The following is an 18,224-nucleotide window of genomic DNA, read 5'->3' on the forward strand; positions in this document are numbered from 1 at the left end:
CTTAACAGTTTGCTACTCCATCCTTACTCTGGCACCTATTGTTGCCTAGTGTTTAATGGCTCTCTTGCATTTGCACTGAACTGTCCATGTTTTTAGGTTTGTATTAATACCAACCGTAAGGAAGGCAGACAGGGAATACAGAAAGAATCAGCAGTTTGGACAGCAAAGAACAGAACTGATTTTGGGTAAACCCACCTGAATGCCTTTGGAGAGAAGCAGTCTGAACCTTGCAGTTGCTGATTAGTAGGAGTAACCTGGAAAAAAAAGTACAGAAAGTTAATAGTGATAAAGAAAAAAAAAGACCTGTGTTCTGAAAAGAAATGGTGCTTTTTAATGTGTATCCTCAAAGGCAGCAGTGGGTGTGACGTTACAACTGCTATGAGCAGAGCGGGAATGGAAGTGGCTGCTCATCTGTTGGTTTATTTTAAAGCAACTGGCTTCCTCTTAGGTCTTTGCATGGGGTGCGGAGAAGTAAATGGCTTCCAGCTCGTCTGGGTAATCAAGCTCGTGTAATACCTTGGGATGTCATACATCCATTATAGTCTTGTAACTCACACAAGTCACACTTGCCCACACTAGATGGCTAGTCTACAAGGTGTGTAAATTTGCTTACAATTACTTGCTAAAATAGTAAATTCTTTTGTTTCCATTTGAGAAAAAGAAAGCTCTTAGGAGCAGGGCTTAGTCCCTAACAGCAATCTGCCAAGCAGTCACTGCACACTGTCACATAATTCAAGCAGTGGTGACCTCAGCGTGCCACGTAATAAAGATTATCTTTTTCTACTATAATAAATAAACGGTTTGGAGGCTAATTGGAATTACACTGCATTCATTCTGAGCGAGGATGTGTGTTTGAAAAATGAAACCTAACTGGTGTACAAGTGAAGAGCGTGCAAGGGGGAGCAGAGAGGGGGATCCCGTCCCTTTTCCCCACGCAGGTTTCTCCTCCCTGTGCCTCCCTGCTTTATCAGGATGCAGGGAGGAGCTGGCCATGAGACTGGGCTCCCTCTGCACGTCAGGGACATTCCGTGGTGAGCCGGAATGCCTCTGGGGTTACTCAGCAGGGGCTGTCCCAGGCAGGACAGCGGCACTTTTCTGCTGGAGAACAGGCAGCGAGGAGGGAGAGAGGTGTCCTGAGTAGCTGAAAGGAGATCATTGACAAGTGGTCGACCAGCAATTCACTCAAAATGATCTGCCTCTTAAACATTCGGCAAACAGCAGGGCAGGGATTTGTACGGGTTCTGGCACTGCTGGTGGCTACATAAATTAATACAGGTTATAAGCGGGGCCAGCTTGTTTGCAGAGAAGCAGGAGCCAACCCACAGAAGAGCTGTTTTTGAATTTTGGACACTGAACAAAGTTTTAAACTCCAGTAGGGCCCATATTTTTTCTTTTCCCAGCCCTCCTCTAAACACCTTCCTTTATTTATTTATTTTTTCTTTTCATTTGCTTCTGTCTCCCTTTACATTCTTAGATCTTTAATAGCTCAAACATGACTGGGCTTTGGTCCAGACTCCTGGCATGCGATGCCAGCCCTCGCTGGCCCTGATGTGACTGCAGCAGGCCAGGGCTGTTCTTCAGAGCAGCCAACAGCGGGGAGAATCCAGCCTTTTTCCAAATCAGAGGGTGATGTATCCCGATACAGGAGCTGCACATAAGAGGCCAATTTGGGTTAAAAAAATGATGATTAAACAATAGTGCTTTTTTCACTAAGAAGAAGTCTGAAAACTTATTCTGTATGAATAAGTATGTTAATAAAACAGGTTTTAGTAAAAAATAATAACAAGCAGAGAAATTGAGTTGTGACTGACACTGATTTCTAAGCCTGTTTCCTGAAAATAGCATAATCAAAAATCTTTGCATTTCAATAGTGTTTTGACTGAAGATGTGCTGTCTGTGGTAGGCAGTGTGACAGTCCTAGAGAGTTTACAGTCCAATCTGTAAGATAAAAAAAAAGAAAAAAATGAGGTTTTGTAGAGGGAGATGCAGGGATGAGGAGAGAAAAGCTATTGCCATTATGCTGCTTAAAAAACTGATGGACGCATTAACTAACTGGTGTGGTGTCATCTGGGAGGTCTGTAGCAAACTGAGAATAGAAAACAAACATTCCATTTCCCAGTGAAGTCCTTCAGTCATGAAACCATCTTCCTTTTCTGTCCTGTTCCTTACATGTTCCTCACTAGTGCAGTTCCAAGCGTCTCACTGTAGTGCCTTGAGAGATATGACTAATGTGTCATGGGTTTATTAATCTTATCCTTTGTTTGGAAGGGCCTTTTGTCTGGCTGCATTCTTTACTGTTCAGAAAGCCTGCTTGGAGGCTTTTAGTTTCTTTGCTTGTTTTTAAATGTTTGTGCCACTCTATGCTTGTATTTGAGAAGGAAGGTGGAATGGTGCTCTGAATGTAGAACTGAAGGCAGTAGGGGTTGTGGTGGTCCCTAATTACTGCTGGTGTTTGTTATTTATTGCAGCCTTCATTTCAAATATTTAGAGTTTTTGGAGTCTAAGCATTGAGCAGAGAAGGGCAGAGATGTAGATTGATTAGATCTTCCACTGAAATCACTGAAGATACAGGGGATGTGTTTGACATGCTTGCGCTAGTCTGTGTTACTGATGAGGTATCCTGCAAAATTCTGCTGTGGATTTGAGGAAAGAGACTTTATTACTATGAAATTCCTGCCAGTCTCAGTATTGCAGCTCAGGTTTGGAAACTCTCACTTTCTAACCTACTACAATGCGGATTTAACAAATCACTAGTACTTGAGGTTCAAAGAAATTATCTGCTTTTTTTTTTTTTTTCCTTTATTTTTTTCCCTCAGCACTAATCTTGCCTGAGCTTTGCATAATACAGTTTTGCACTCGTAACTTTGCTTCCATGTATGTCTCTGCAGTCTGTTTTCAGAAATAACAGTAACAAGGCTTGTGACTGAGGGGTGGGTGTATAGGGTAAGACAAGGAGTTGCATGTCTCAGTGAGGAAATTGCAGATGTAAACCCGCATCCACAAAAATGTTGGCTACATGAAAATAAGCTTTAATGGTTTAGTGGGTATAGATCACCTTCAAGCTGGAGTGCAGTTGTCTGGTAGAGAAGGAACACTGCAGTGGCCCCCTCCTCTATTTTTAATTCACCCTCATTAATGATGGTATAAGTTCATCTTTTGCTTTAGTTTCCTCAAGTGATCCCTGGGGTTTCTTTCTGTTTACTTGCTACAAGTTTATTAAACAAACAGCTCAAGTACCCGTGTGAATCAGATCTGAAGTCTCTCTTAAAGGACGTCACTTTATGTCATGCTAAGCATTAAGCATGAGCTCAACTCCTGTTGATTTCAGGATGCCATTCGTGCCAGTAAATGGGATCTGGACACTTAAATACAGAGATGAGATAGCCAGACCTGTTGTCACTGTGGCTACAAAGTGTTGTAGGATGGCTATGAAACTGAAAGCCAATCCGTAGCCTGTGAGTGTCTGGGATGCTATTTTTTCAGAGGCACTGGAGCACTGCCCTTGGGTGACTCCTTGCTGAGGTTCCTGCAGTCTGATAACAGGGCAGGTACCGCTCTGAGCGTTACCAGTGCGCTCATCTCTACCTTGTCCTATATGGGCACTATGGCTGTCATGACCACCCTGAACGTCATGTAACGATTAGTTATGAATGTTTTTGCCCTAACCATAGTGCCTTCTGGCATCACCAGCCCAGTGACTTACTACTTCACATGTCTTCCTTTGCATTCGCTTTCTCCTCTTCCTATCTTCTCTCCTCCCCAGTAGCTGTGCAGGAAGATTTGAGGGTTCAGAGGAAAGGCGTTATGTGTGTGTTAACCATTGAAATGCAGCAGGGAGCCTGGCATGAGTTAATGTCAGGAGGGGAGCCAGCTGGCCTGTTTAAAATACTGGTTTTGATGCAACAGGGAGATTATATTCTATTCAACACACTTGCACTGCACAGTGAAACTTCATAAAGCTTGTGAAGGCAGTATGAATTCGCGGAGTGAGTGCTGGGTGGGGAGTAAGGAACTCCTCAGTTATAATCTCACTCCTGTCAAAGAAATTTACTAGAGGGCCTTGAAGAAGAAAATTATCTTCTGTGTCACTCTCCTCATGAACAAAGTAAAGATATTGTATTTTCTTTATCTCGAGTTTGTAGCTAATTAAATTTTATGTAATATTTGCTCTGTGTTCTAAAGATGTATTTCATAAACCCAAAATTCTTTTTTTTAAAATTTATTTAAAAGATCCCACCCCGTAGTTATGAAAAATGGCATGGAATTGTGTTATTAAGAAATGGATAAGTATAATAAGAATAATTATTTGATAATAGCATGTGAAATATATCGGCAATTAAATATTTTTTAAAACATCGGTACATTCAAATCAGAAGTTCCCAAGTCACTTTTCATAAATAACTCCTTCTGCAGACACTCAGCATAGGGAGCTGATTTGAAACAGATCTATGGTGGAGCTGCAGTCCATCCGTGGAGACTTTTAAGTCCATATGGTGAGACTGCCTAAGGAGTCAAATACTTTGTGGAAGGATCATGCAATTAATCAAAAAAAAAAAAAAAAGTAGTAGTGTTTTAAGTTAATTCAAATCTATTTAGTATTTATTTAGGTGAAAAAAGAGTGTGTCCAGTTCAAAGAACAGGAAAAAAATCTTCATGATTTTCTGTTTACTCATTTTTTGATGGCTGTCACAATCCATGTATTTTTAACTATTTTGTTCAATAAAATCTGTTACTTCTTAGTGACAGAGAAAATCGCATGACTTAAAAATAACAACGTGCTGTATCTTTAATATGGCTTTCTTTTATCAGATATACAGCACCCAATAAAGACATACTAAGCAATTCAGTTTTCATTATTCTTACTAAATGGAGAGAAGTTAATTTATTTTTCCTGTAAGTCTTTTAGAAATTATTATTCTGGGTGGCTGGACATAAATCTGTAATTCTGTAGATATTCTGTAGATATCCTGGTGTTAGTATGCTTTGAATTTATTAAATAGTATCTATTATCCAGTCTATATTTGAGGCTTATTCTAATTGTAAAGGTGTTGTTTGTTGGCATAATTGGTTAAGAAGATTTTAAAAAATAGGATCTGGATGTCACATCAACACACTTATGCTAGCAGAAGTGCCCCTGCAGATGCAATTAGAGAGTCAAAGTTCTTTTTGACAGAATTTGGGGGAAGGGAGAAGAAATGGCAAATATGAACCATCCTGGCTTAACTCTTTGGTGCAAGCTGCTCTGCTGGCTGCTATGAAGACAGGTCTGTGCTCCTACGGGAATGACAGCATAGGGCATTGCGGGAGGACCTCTGAAAGATGTAGTCTAATTAGTAAAAAGCAAACAAAAATCCACTAAGAAATCTCTACCCCAGAAGGAAGTTGGGTTGCAGTGTGATGGGAGTAAAGGTTTGGGAATTGTCTCTCTGCTGGGCTGTGGAGGGTGCCTGTGGTATGACCCAGTGGGCTGGCAGAGGTTGCTCATTGATTTGCCACCATGTAATGTTTAAATGGTTCCAATAAATAGCCATAAAAGTGTTTTGGCTTGCTTTTTCACAGGTTTTCCATTAGAAACGGTTTGTTTAGCTTTCAAACTTTTTCTTTTTTAATGTTTCTTTACATTGGAAAAATGTATTTTATGTTTGTAAAACACCAGGCATACTGACCTTTTCCCAAACTCCCTCTTCTTTAAATGAAAAACGGATTTGAGAATGATGGTGATGATTGCTTTTTTTTTCCTGTTACTATAGTATTTAGAAATCCCACTGAAAGAATAATATCTGGTATTAAGAAACTGAGATACAGAGATATAAGGCCACTACCTAGCTCTTGTCTCATGACCTTGCTTAATTAAATTGCTCAATTTGTCCAAGGCTGAGTTCCCTGCCTTTAGTGAAGGCATGCTTTTTTTCCTTTCCTTTAAGATTATCAGGTAGAAAGTGTCTTGTTATGTTTATATAGATCTGTTGAAGCCTTTAGCTGCCATTGTGATATGAATATAAAGAGCTGGTGCCGTAAGTACCATAGGGTGGCTGAGATTAGATTTTGGATCACTGCCTGTGATCCTGCTAATGCAAAGTATGCATTAGTGCTATCCATGCAAGTGAACAGGCAGGGTTAACACACCAGAAAGACAGACTTTCTACTGATACAGCTTTGTACACTTTCTATAACACGGCACCCTCCACTGTAGCCAATTCACCTTCTGTACGACATCTTATACAATCAGGACTTAGGCAGAACAATTAAATGGGATTTCTTAAGTGGCAGCGAAGGAATGTTAATTGATGTGTGAAATATAATTATCCTCCTGGGCTCCTTGGCTTTCTTTTGTTCGTGACTGGTTTTGATTAAACAGCTCTACTTTCTGGGCCTATTGTATCCATTCACCTACTCTTTTCGTCCTAGAAACAGGCGATGTCTAAAAAAGGCTGTCTACTTGTGCATCCCAAATATTTCCCAAGGCACGAGAAAAAGGGGAGGGGAAGTGCAGGCAAAAATCAGTCATCCTGCTTGGTATGTGGGTCCTTTGCTGAATGCTGTTTTTGGGTTGGAGCCCTGCATCTGGACTCCAGCTCATGCCAGCTGAAAAGGAAACTTCTATTTTGTTTGCTTAAAAGGCAAGAAGTCAACGTTTAAAAAGGCAACCTGAGGGGATTTTTTCAGGGACTTGACCTGATTGATCGGGAAAATAAGTTAAATGAGGTGTGGCCAAGGACTTCTTAAAGCAATCAAGCAAATACTTTCTTACCAAGATGGGCAGGAAGCAAGAGGGTGGGATACTGTATGTTCTGCTGAGCACTGCCTCTAAATCTTTTTCCTTATTTTTGTCCTGGTGGGCTATCATAATGCCCTCCATATGGGTGATTATAGCCATCAGGATATGCAATAAGTTGGATATTTGTAGAGAATGTTTCTTCTGTGTGAACGAACGGCATTGTGAGAGTGGGAAGAAACCAGAACTAAACCTCTCTGATGGTTTTCTTCATCCTGGGTCTTTTGATTATTGTGTTTTTTTAAACAAACTTGACATGGTATTAGGGTGACAGTGAAATATGTTTCCTTTTTCTTTCCCAACATCAACAAAATTGGATTTATATTAGAATCAGGGTAGACATTTTAAAGATCTATACTATTTCTGCATTCCTCAAGTGGCAAGTTCTGATTAAGATACATATATACACACATACTTAAGCTAAAAGTTTACTGTGGCACTGGTGGTTAGCAGTTTGGAGTTCTAGATACCATGTCATATATGTCCAACAAACATACAGCTCCAGCAAGTCTTAATTCTGACCAAGGGAAGGTCCTGGCATTCTCAGATAAAATGAGACGTGCAGGAGGTTACACGCTAAAACCTCCTAGGATCAGCTGAAACTCAGGTGTCCCGCAGTTGACTGACGTTTCCTGCACAGCTGAGACCTCTGCCTGTCTATGCCTGTCTTGTGTTTAGGAAGGCAGACAGGTAGTTTGGGGTATATTTGGTTACTTTTGTCCTGCAATCACACTAAGCGTTGCTGCAAAATCATGTGACACCCAAGACGGGTGTTCCCTTTCCAGCAACAAGACCATGATTGCATGTCCAGAGGTACCCCAGGCTTCCAGCAAATAGTTACTGTCCATGTGGGCCAACCTGGCTCCATGAAACTTTACAGTGTCTTCTGGTTTTGAAGTGCTCCTATTTTTTTGGACTGCAGAGCATCCATTAGCAACAAGTGCCAGTTTAAATACACATAGAATGAAAAGTTCCTTTCTTTTGTAGCTTGAAGCCCTCTGTTTCATTGGGTAATCCCTAGCTCTTGCTTCATTAGAACCAGTGAGTAAGCATTTCTTAACAGCTGTCCTCATACGGTTGATGGTCTTGTAGCTGTTACTGAACTCTGGTTTTGCAGACCTCTCTTGTAGTCCTTCTTTAGTCATCCCTCTTTTCTAGAAGTCTGTTTAGTCTGTCTGCTCCTTCCTGTACACCTCTGGTCAATCCTGTTGCTTTTTCTGTTGTAGTTCTGCTGTTACATTTCTCTGAGGCAACTGGAACTGCATGTGATGTAGATGATCTTGGAGTAAGTGGTGGTAAAATGAAGTTCCTTTTTTGGCTTTCTCAATTGATAAATTTGTTTCCTCTTCATCTATAGGTGGACTTTGGTGAGATTTTGACAGTAACACCGCGAGTTGTCTGAGATGTGGTGGTTAATACCAAGCTGATCATCTTGCAGGTCTAGTTCAGGTTGTGTTTTCTTACTGAGTGTGTTTTTCTCAGTGCAGATATCTTCCCTAATGTAGGCAACATTTTCATGATATTGGTCAGAATTCAGCAGCTATCAGACAGATTAGAGTCCCATAATGAAGTGCTTTGAAAACCAAAGGTTGAAGCTACATCTTTAGTTTCCAGAAAGAGCTTGAATCCATATTTAGTACATTAAAAATGTACAGACTGCTGGTTTACTCTAACATCCCATCTCATTTCTTTTTTCCATTAAAAAGATTTTATTTTTTGCCCCAATGAGACATGAAAACATGTTTTGAAAGGTTATGAATGTCTGGCAAACTATCTGGGTTTGGATTTTTGCCCACCTATATTCCTGCATGGCCTAGTCGCCTGTGCAGAACTTGCTCTTGGTCTTTTACAGCATGAAAATAATACAGTGGTGGCCTAAACTGTGGCTGTTAGTTAAAGATAATAAAAAATGAAAATGAATCAACTTAAAATACTGAAAGGTCAAGAGGCAGCTGGAGCATATTGAAGGAAAGATAGGATAAAAGCGGGTTCCAGGAGGGGCTGAGAATGCCAGAGGGCAGCAGCAGCTCGGTGTGTTACACTCCAGCCCGTGGGTTTAAGGTATGCTTGTACATATTTCTGCTTTTCCAAAGAACGCTGCCATGTGGCCCGTCCATCCAAAAATGCCAAGGATTTGTTAGGAAATTGCAGATGCTCTGCTTCTCTGCAAAGCAGAGGCTAACAAATTAAGAAAGAAGTCACAGAACTGCATTTTAGTGACAGGTGAGATAAATGACACCTTTCCCAGAGCCTGGAATACAGAATACAGAACCAGATACTTGGGGTGTGCATAAATCACTTGCAGGAGTTGGGGGGGTGGGGGGGTGTTTGACTCCTTTCCTGGCACAATCCTCCAAGGAAGAAACAAATGGAGAAATCCTCACTTGGGGAGCTGCTTGGTGGAGACAGTCACTAGATCCCTTGATACTGCAGCTCTTGTTCTATCTCATTTAGCACCACAACCCTCCATAAACCAAAGGGAGTACAACATGCCTAATGTAGCGTGAGGAGCAAGGTGGGGTGTGCCCGACAGCAGAGATTTACTGCTACCTGATGGGCCTTGGTGAGCATCCTCCTCCCCCCGAGAACCATCACTGCCTCCTCTCCCTCTCGCACAAACATTCACATGCACACACATACACACACACACACACACACACACACACAAGCTCTTGAGAATGCACTTTGAGTCTTTTGTTTCCCCTCATTAAAAGTGCCAAGATGCATGTCAAATGCCTGGAGCAGTCTCCTGCTTTATAGTTTTATTATAGTACTATTATGACTTATCTAATTTATTTTTTCCTCTTTGTGTGTGTATCTTACTACTTACACTGCAAATGTTTATGTCAAGCGGAGATAATCTCTTTGTGTGTGTTTCTGTCTAGATACTTATCTTTATTTTTGGAGGGGCTCTTAAAGGGGCATGAATATTTGCCTTTCCCCTCTTTTTCAGGTATGTAAAAGAATTATTAAAAGGGCAGAATCAGTCCCCATTCTGAATATCGTGCTGTTATCTTAAAGATTACAGTTCTGTAGGTTCGCAGCAGCATTTCTGTTTGCTCCCAAATTTACATAGCTGTATGCTGTAGGTATAAATTAGTTTAATATATATTGAGGCATGTATAATGTCAGGGAAGTTGATACCATTCTTTAGAAAGGAATACTTATTGACTTACACCTTTAAGGTAGTAGAGATGATAAATTTTTGAATCATGTCTATTATTTTTTTTTCTTAGATAATTGGACTAGAATTAAAAATCCTCTACATCAGTGTGTATATAGACCAGATTGCAGTTTGTGGAGTACTGAATCACCTTCAAGTGGTTTAGGAAACTCTTCTGTATAACATTAGCAAGCATCCACCGGACATGAACTCAGCCAGTTTGAATGCCATATTCACATCACCTACATGCCAGGCTTAAACACCAAATGTGAACACAGACATGGGAGCAGACAGGCTGATTATTTTGCTCGAAGCCTGCTTCATCCTTCCCTGTTTGAGAACGAGCCGTTCTGAAACCTCAGCCTGCCTCAGAAACCTCACCTGCATGTCCCTCCCATGACAACTAGTGCTGCCTTCCCTCTGTCTGCTCAGTCACATCTGATCGCTGTCAGTGTGAGCCACCTCCTTGGCACCTTTGCCAAGCAGCATCCCCTTAGCTTTCTTCATTTTTATTTTTCCAATCAGTCTCTGCACATACAGAGATTTCTTATGTCCCATAAGAAACTTTGTCTGGTAACTCTTCTTTCACCGTGCTAACTTTTTGTATTTCGCTCTGAAATCTTGGGCTATTGCTTGCAGGAAAATTGCTCTGCATAGCAAGCTGTAATGCATTGTACTGTATTTCCTCCCGTACAGCAAAGCCAAATTGGTCTAGTAGCTTGCATTTCCTTTCAAGCGGCTCTAGCTGCTTTGGCACTAATTGTCAGTGCCAGACTGAAAACTATAGCAAGGAAATCTAGGCTGAACGTGGCTGTGGGGCCAGGACCTTGGTTTTGTGACTCATCCATTTGGAGAAACACCCACCTAAAAAGACTAATTCTGAGATGGCCCCATGTAAATGACACGAGAGAGACTCTCAGCCAAAATACAAATCCTGTTTCCACTTGTTGTAGGAACAGGGGAAGTGGCTCTGCCCCCAAACAGACTGTGAAACTGGGGCAGGACGTTGCAGTATCCTTTTTCCTCTACGTTTTGCCTTTGCTCCTACGCTTGCCCTTCCTTTAGGACCCTTCTAACCTTTCAAATGGGAAAGGCAAGTGGCTTCCTGTCCTGCATGTTTATGGAGTGAACTGGTGCAGGCTGGGTTTGAGGGAGGCTATAGATTTCCTGGCGCTCGTTCAGCCCTCACGTCCTGGCCTTCTGTGCAAACAGTTCTCCTGGCCCCACCTCTCCGAGCCTTTGCTGTGGCTGTGCCTTACCAGAGGTGTTCTGGAAGCCTGTTACAACCCACCAAATGGTGTCCATTTACTGTATGATGAGCTCATGAGTTTTCTTCAAAACTTAGAGAACCAGTTTTGTCTCTTACCTTTTTAACAGGTGATGTCTCAGATGCTGAAACACAAAGCAAGCTATACCTGACCAAGGGTATTTGCTGTCACAAAGAATAAACTGGGACCCTCTTACCATCTCAGCCACCAGTGGTAAGTTTATGGCCTGATTTTGCTTGCTCCAGATAAGTCCGACTACTTTGCAGTGGAAACGCAGAGACTGAGACATGCCTTGCTAACACTGTTATTAACCTGACAATCTGTTGGTTCATTATGGGATTGAAATCTTGTGGGAACAACTCTGTGTTTCACAGCAGAACTGACACACAATCCGATGCAGCTGATTTGCCGTGGACAGTCTTCAAATGTTGAAATCTCAGACTTTCTAAGTACAGGGCTGCTATGCATGGGTACACTTCCTGCTAATCTTGAGGCATAAACACTCAGTGGCTCCAGACGCTTGAAGAAATAAACACACTGACTTGGTATTAATATTTCATCACAACACACTAAAGTTAAACCTCACTGATCCAGAGTGACCTGCAACCACTCAAGAAAATGTTTCTTTCTTTTTTTTTTTTTTTTTTTTTTTTAAATAATTCAACTTTTTATGGGGGGAAAATAAAAGGAAATGGTCTCCTGTATGGCAGGCTTAACATGGATAAGCAGAGCCATTTCAGCTGGAGCAAAACTGCTCATGTGCAGAGATGTTGCTTTGGAAAGGTTTGTAAGTTCAAGGAGGACAATTTAACAGCTTTGTTGTCTCTGCTGCATAAGGTGAACCAGACACACAGTGCCATGAAGTAACAGAGTACACAATCGTTGCACGCTTAAACCAGCAGCTCCTGTAAATATTACCTGATAGTCACTGCTGGAATGCAACATAGCCTTGAAAAGACACAGGCTTCACATCGCTGCCATCAGGAAACCCTGCAATCTAATCCATGGCAGACAACCTTAGTGCTGAAATCTCCTGTGAGCAAAAGGGGGTTAGAAACACAAGAACGTTTTTTGCAACTGATGCCTAAGAAGTTTCCAAGCAGCATTATTTGAACTGGATGTTAATGATCTGATCTTAAATACACTGCATGCGGTAGGTGCTCTTCTGTTGAACGCTAATGATGATCAAATCAGAACTTAACACAAGGCCAATAGGAAATATCTTGTGAGTTCTTTCTGTAGAAGAGGTTGGCTTGCAGCCCACACGGGTGCTGCGTGCTGGGAGTACAGTGGGCTGGGTCCATAGGCAGCCAGGCAGGGTTAGGAGGTCAGTAGCTGATCTTAGACACTCACTTCAGCGTTTCTAGGCAGTTGTTAACACAGTCTCTAAAGCTTGGAACTAAAAATTGTCATCTTTTCCATGAATTAAGCTGTCCGTATTTGACCAGAAACTGCTCAAGGGGAGTCAGTGTTTTACCCTATATGCCATCTGGCTAGCAATGCCTTCATCCCCAATTTTATTATTTATTTGGTACGATAAAGAGGTTGAATTAATGTAATAGTGGATTCTCCCCTCTGTGGCACCCACCCACCCACCTCCTAATGTTGTTGAGTGTGTTTAAATCAAGTCTTAAAGAAATATTTAATTTTCCTTGCTTTGCAATTTATGTTCTCTTATTTCACTTGATTTTAATGCATGCTAAGTGCTCTGGGATATGCACATGAAGGATGTTATCTATCTATCTATCTATCTGGGAAAGAACAAGACGAACGGTTTCTTTTAAGCTGAGTTCGAGGCAGTCAAGCCCAATGTCCACACGAGGCAGTGGAGAGCATCAGGAAAAATTGCGAAGGGAAACGCTAACAACACTTAGTAGCTATAGCTGCTCCAGCATTTTCTCAAATTTACAAGGACCCCCGTAAAATATATTAGGGGAAAATGTAAAAACTCAAGTGCAATTTAAACAGTAGCATTCTGATAAACTCAGGATCAGCTGGTTTTGATCGCAGTGCAGTTTGGTGCAGGAGCACCACTTGTGCATTATGAGTGAGGACTGGAGGAAGCTTAAAGCAGCTGTGCTTCTATATTTGCTCACTCTCTGTATTCAAACCTTGGCTTGATAGCTCAAAGGAAATGAGATGTGTTTTGCATAACCCAGTTGCAATCAGTGGAAGCACCTACTAATCTGCTGGTACTGCTTCTGACCTTTTCAGGATCTGATTCCTTAATGGAAAATTAAAACATTTGTAAAAGAGGAATGGACTTGTTTATTTTGGGGGTTTTTGTGAAAATTCAAAAGGCATTAGTGAAAAGACAGATTTATACAAAAAATTGTATGATAGCATTATTCTCCTGGCTGGAAGAACCTGAGATTATTTATAGAAGTTTCTTTTTGCAAACTGATTTCTGAAATTATTTTGTAGACTTCTTCACTTCCACTATTTTTGGGAATGCTTATCACAGTGCATATCCTGATGATGGCATTAAAAATAAAAGGCATTCCTTTATATCAATAGTGATAGATTTGTTAAAATATGGTTCTCCTCTAAGAGCTGACATGGAAAATGAGGCCAACGGTCCTGAATAACAAGGACGGGGAAGACCTTGAAATGTGAGGCTTTAGTGTTGAGAACTCTCAATAAATCAGGGTCATTCATGGAAATCACTACTAAATCCCAAACTACCCTGCCTCTTCTGATCCAAATGTTTGTTTAGTAAGCTGCAGTACAAGAAATACATCCTGAATTATAATGACTTATTCTGTGTGCTCCCACCTCCCTCCCAGTTGTGGCATCCATCTGGGAATCAGATCTTAATTTTCTCTCTCATTTTCTGCCTTCTTATTTCAGGGCTTAAATTATCAGGCAGATCTGCAGAAAATAAAGAATTCAGTATATGCAGATTAATAATTGGATGTGAAAAATGGATATCAAATGTTGAGCAAAAAATCTGCTGGGGATTTGGAAGCCTGTTCCGCGTTAGCGCAGCAGGTGCTGAATGCTTCCTGAGTTATTCTGGAAGAGCCTGCTCTTTTCCACATCATCTGAGAGCACCGAGGCATTTCGCCTTCTTTCGTCTATCAGAATGGGGAGAATTACTTTGTGCTGTTTAGATGAAAACATGCACAAAAGCAACAAAATCAGCCCAGTTAATTACCTATGAAAACTATTGTGCAGCTCTGGGTTTGAGCTGTAGTTTCCAGCAAAACCATGCTCTAGCTAAGTATTTGCGAGAGTTGCAAAGATGCATGCTGGTCTGTAACGGATCCTGCAGGTGACCAGGCAGGTTACCAGCCTTTATGTAGTGGGGACTCTCTTAAAGTTCAAGTGGTTGTGGGGAAAGCCTTTCTCTCCTCATTCTGGGCCACTCTCACTCAATCAGGGCTAAATAGCAGGTTTGCTCACATGTGCTCCCCTCTCCTTTGTAAACACAAAATCCCTTAAATAAATAGCAGCCAGACCTTTTTTTCACTCTTCTGTTTATTAGAAGGACTTAGCTAATCCCTGTGTTTACGAGTAGTAGGGTGTGTCGACCTACAAGCCAAGGGAGTTAATGAAATTCATCTGTTCTCTATTTTCCAGCAGAATTGAAGGGAGGGGGAAGGCCCAACCAACCTTCAGCGTAATGCAGAAATATGACTAACCGTGGTGTCTGCAGGCAGAGACTCAAAAGGGAGTAGCGGGTGGGAGGAGGTGAAGTGGCTGAATGGGAGAAATGAAGGGAAATATTCCCCCTTCAATTAGAGTAATTAAAAAGTAGTAAAAATAAACCACCCAAATGAGAGTCTGCCCAAAACAAAGTCTTAACGTACAGTTATGGTTTAAAGAGTCTGCCGAAGGCCACCGCCATGTGTTGCCACAGCCCTCTTGTGTCTGTCTGACACTAAGCAAATACCAGCCCAGGAATGGGGACGGGGGGGAGCTGGAGGAGCTCGCTCCAGCCAGGGCGGCCGGCGGGCTGAGCCAGGGCATGGCGTTCCTTGGAGCAGGCTGCCCAGCGCCAGGCGCTGTGGCTTTCCCGGGTCCAGCCTTCTGCATGCAGCTACAGTTCAGCACATCAAGTATTAGGAGAAGCTGCTGTAACATTGAGTTGATCCATGGAGGGAATTAAAACCCCTCCGAGAAAGTGGCAACGTCCCATTTGCGTCTGTCTGAAGGTTGCTGCCGCTGTCCATTCTGCTACCGCATGGCTTGTTTGCTCTGCCCTCATGTGTACTATTCCTGTTTGGGTTTTTCCAGTTCAGTGTTTTGTTTACCTTCTTGGTCTTTAATTCCCTAGAAGAACTGGTGGGTGAAATGACTGTTTCGTTGGTGATTCCTCCCTAGTAATTTATTTGTCAGTATAGATGTATTTTGTCACATGAGCTTCACTGCAGCACAGAAGGAGCAGCCGCGTTGAACTTGTGGTACTTTTCCTAGAAGCCTCGGTCCTGATTCCAAATGCATCTCCATTAAATGTGGACAAGTACCCCTGTCAGATTGTGTTGTGTTCTTATGGCGTGGAAAGAGAAAGTGGCTGAAGAATGAGTTAGAGTCTTCAAATCTGTAACTGGAGATTTAAAATTATGTGGAAAAATATGGTAATTTAAACTTCTGGGAGATGCATCAATCTTTGTCTGCAATCCAGTCTGTGACTAACAGGCTCAGTGGCAGGAATTTTTGGCATTCCCAGTGCTAAGGTCAGTAGATGATAGTTCTTGGTTGTAATCCCCAAAACACTTCACATAATAATCAGCATGTCCTTCTAAGGAGCTTACAAAAGAGGACAAAACTTTTGACATTTGATCTTTGCAATTCTAAAGGACTAAGATATATAATTCTAAAGATATTAAGTTCTTTGCATTATAAACCATTATAATCTCTAATAAGATGAGACAAATTGGTCAAATCTTTAGAGGTACCAAGCACCTGGAGCAGTGGTTTGCTTCTGTGCATGGATGGGTGTAGTGCTGCTTTTGCAACTAATAGCAGCCCTTTACTTTGCTTTTTGGCGATTATCTCTGAATTTTTAGTCATTTGCAATAGGAAAACTTAATATGTTGGGGGAAGAGGTGTCTTGAGGGTTGCAGTATTACACAGCTTAGTCTGTGAATTCACAGGGGCAAGAGCTGCCTGCATGTAACCCACTGCAGACAATTCGTTTTTAATGTGGCCGCATCTGCAGCCACGCAAATTCATGACAGCTGCAGTTTTGATAGCTAAACCAAAATACAAATGAGTAATGAGAAATAAATTTATTTTACGCTGGCCATGTTTGAGAATCGACTGCTTTAGACGTGTATGTTTTACAAATGATAAAATAGAGCATGCACATACTCCTCCTCGGGCCAAGTACACTTTCCTATTGAGAGTCTGAAGTGAGGGGACAGGAATGTCCCAGGAAATAAAATAACTATACATGCCACTGCTTTTGGAAAGAGTGGCCAATGCAGACCTTGAGTCTGTCTTTCCCTGGCTGGGGTTAGGCAACAAGTGAGTGTAAAAAGTCCTGATCTTCACAAAGCTCTGCTGTATCATCCGTTAATAATCTGAGCCAGTGGGGAACTGCAGTGTCAGGTTTTGTTTAAACCTAAATCTGTTCCTGTTTGCTGGATGAGCCTGTGTTGTCTCCTGCTGCAACCAGAGCTTGAAAACAGCAACTTTGATTTCTGTGATGTAAATACAAATAAAACGATTTCTGTATGACTTTACAGAAGCATCCAGGTAATCTGCAGGTAAACTAAATAATCTGGTTTTGTTGCTCTAGCTGCCAGCCGTTTCAGCAGAAAAGGCCACTATTATATTGGGCAGAACTAGCTTCTTGCACACCCATTAGGAGGGGGCTGAAGCCCTTTTGTTTGTATTCTGAGAAAATATGTCACATTTAACACTGTGGGATGGACTGCGAAGGCAATACCATGGGAGTCCATGATGCTATGTGCTGAGTCCATTGCAAAAGGTAAAATATGAGAATGACATCCATCTTCATTCTGAGAAATGCAAATTGGGGCTCACTAGGAAATTTTTTTCCAGAGCTTGTCAGTTTAATATAGTAGCAGTGATACCTTAATTGCTGGTCATTTAGGTAGCAATAGAAGTTACTACAAGATATGTGATGAGTAAGGTGACTATAGGTAAACTGATGAAACCCACAGAATAAATAAACTTTTGTTCGTTTTTTGCTTTTTATACAGAGATATCTCACAGCAGTGATGAAGTTATGCTCAGCTTATAACATTCATGTTTCTGAGCCAGCTTTCAAACCTGTGAGTAGTCTGGTAGGTTCCCTGGCATAGAACAGAGGCGAGGATCTGTTACTGGGAGGGAAGAATGGTACTAGTGTAGATGATAAGGAATCTAAATTAAACCATAAGAGAAGAGAGAAGACGACGTTATAATATTTAAAAATGGCAAACTAAATAATATATAATTTACAGAAAATGACAGGGTAATGCTGGGACTATTTTTAAATCAACAGCAAATTAGAATTCAAACCTCTGATAGGTTTAACAGATGGTCTGGATCCTAGAATCCAAAACCCACACACTTCATTTCCCAGTATGTTTAAAACAAAATAATGCTATGCAGCCTTTGCGGAATGTTTCTTGCTATTAAGCTATGTTGAAGATAACTTTTGACCAAGGGGGACTACATGGGGAGTGGAAAAATAGCATAAGCTGGTTCAGTAAGAAAACCCCACAACTCAGTCCCAGGGTGACTGTGGACATGTTACAGGTTCTAGGCAAGGGAGACAAGAGAATTTGGGAAGTCGAATGAATACGATTTCTGACCTGCCCCATGAAGTCTTAACTCATTGTACAGTGAAAACAAGTGAGTGTATCCCCTTTTCCTTAACGTGTCCAAATTTTAGAAAATGTTCTGTCACATCAACAGTAGAGAGAAGTGTTTTGATGTGCATGCATTCATCCTGGAAACATTCATGAAGGTACCCTCGCAACTTTTTGTAGAGATGCGGAGAAAAAAGGTTGGGGTTTCCTGAGGAACACAACTACTTACGAAGCAGTAAGCTTCACCTGGA

The 18,224-nt window shown here is 41.4% G+C and overlaps 1 long non-coding RNA gene across 1 annotated transcript in view; it reads left to right on the forward strand.

The window, feature by feature from the left end:
- The window catches only part of LOC130156529 (uncharacterized), a 208,630-nt gene that overhangs the window by 138,242 nt on the left and 52,164 nt on the right, over positions 1-18,224 (forward strand). The window contains exon 3 of the long non-coding RNA XR_008824455.1: positions 11,316-11,419. This is a non-coding gene — a long non-coding RNA (uncharacterized LOC130156529). The remainder of the gene's footprint in view (positions 1-11,315; positions 11,420-18,224) is intronic.

This window comes from Falco biarmicus, chromosome 10 (assembly GCF_023638135.1).
Source record: "Falco biarmicus isolate bFalBia1 chromosome 10, bFalBia1.pri, whole genome shotgun sequence".
In the NCBI taxonomy this organism is placed as follows: domain Eukaryota; kingdom Metazoa; phylum Chordata; class Aves; order Falconiformes; family Falconidae; genus Falco; species Falco biarmicus.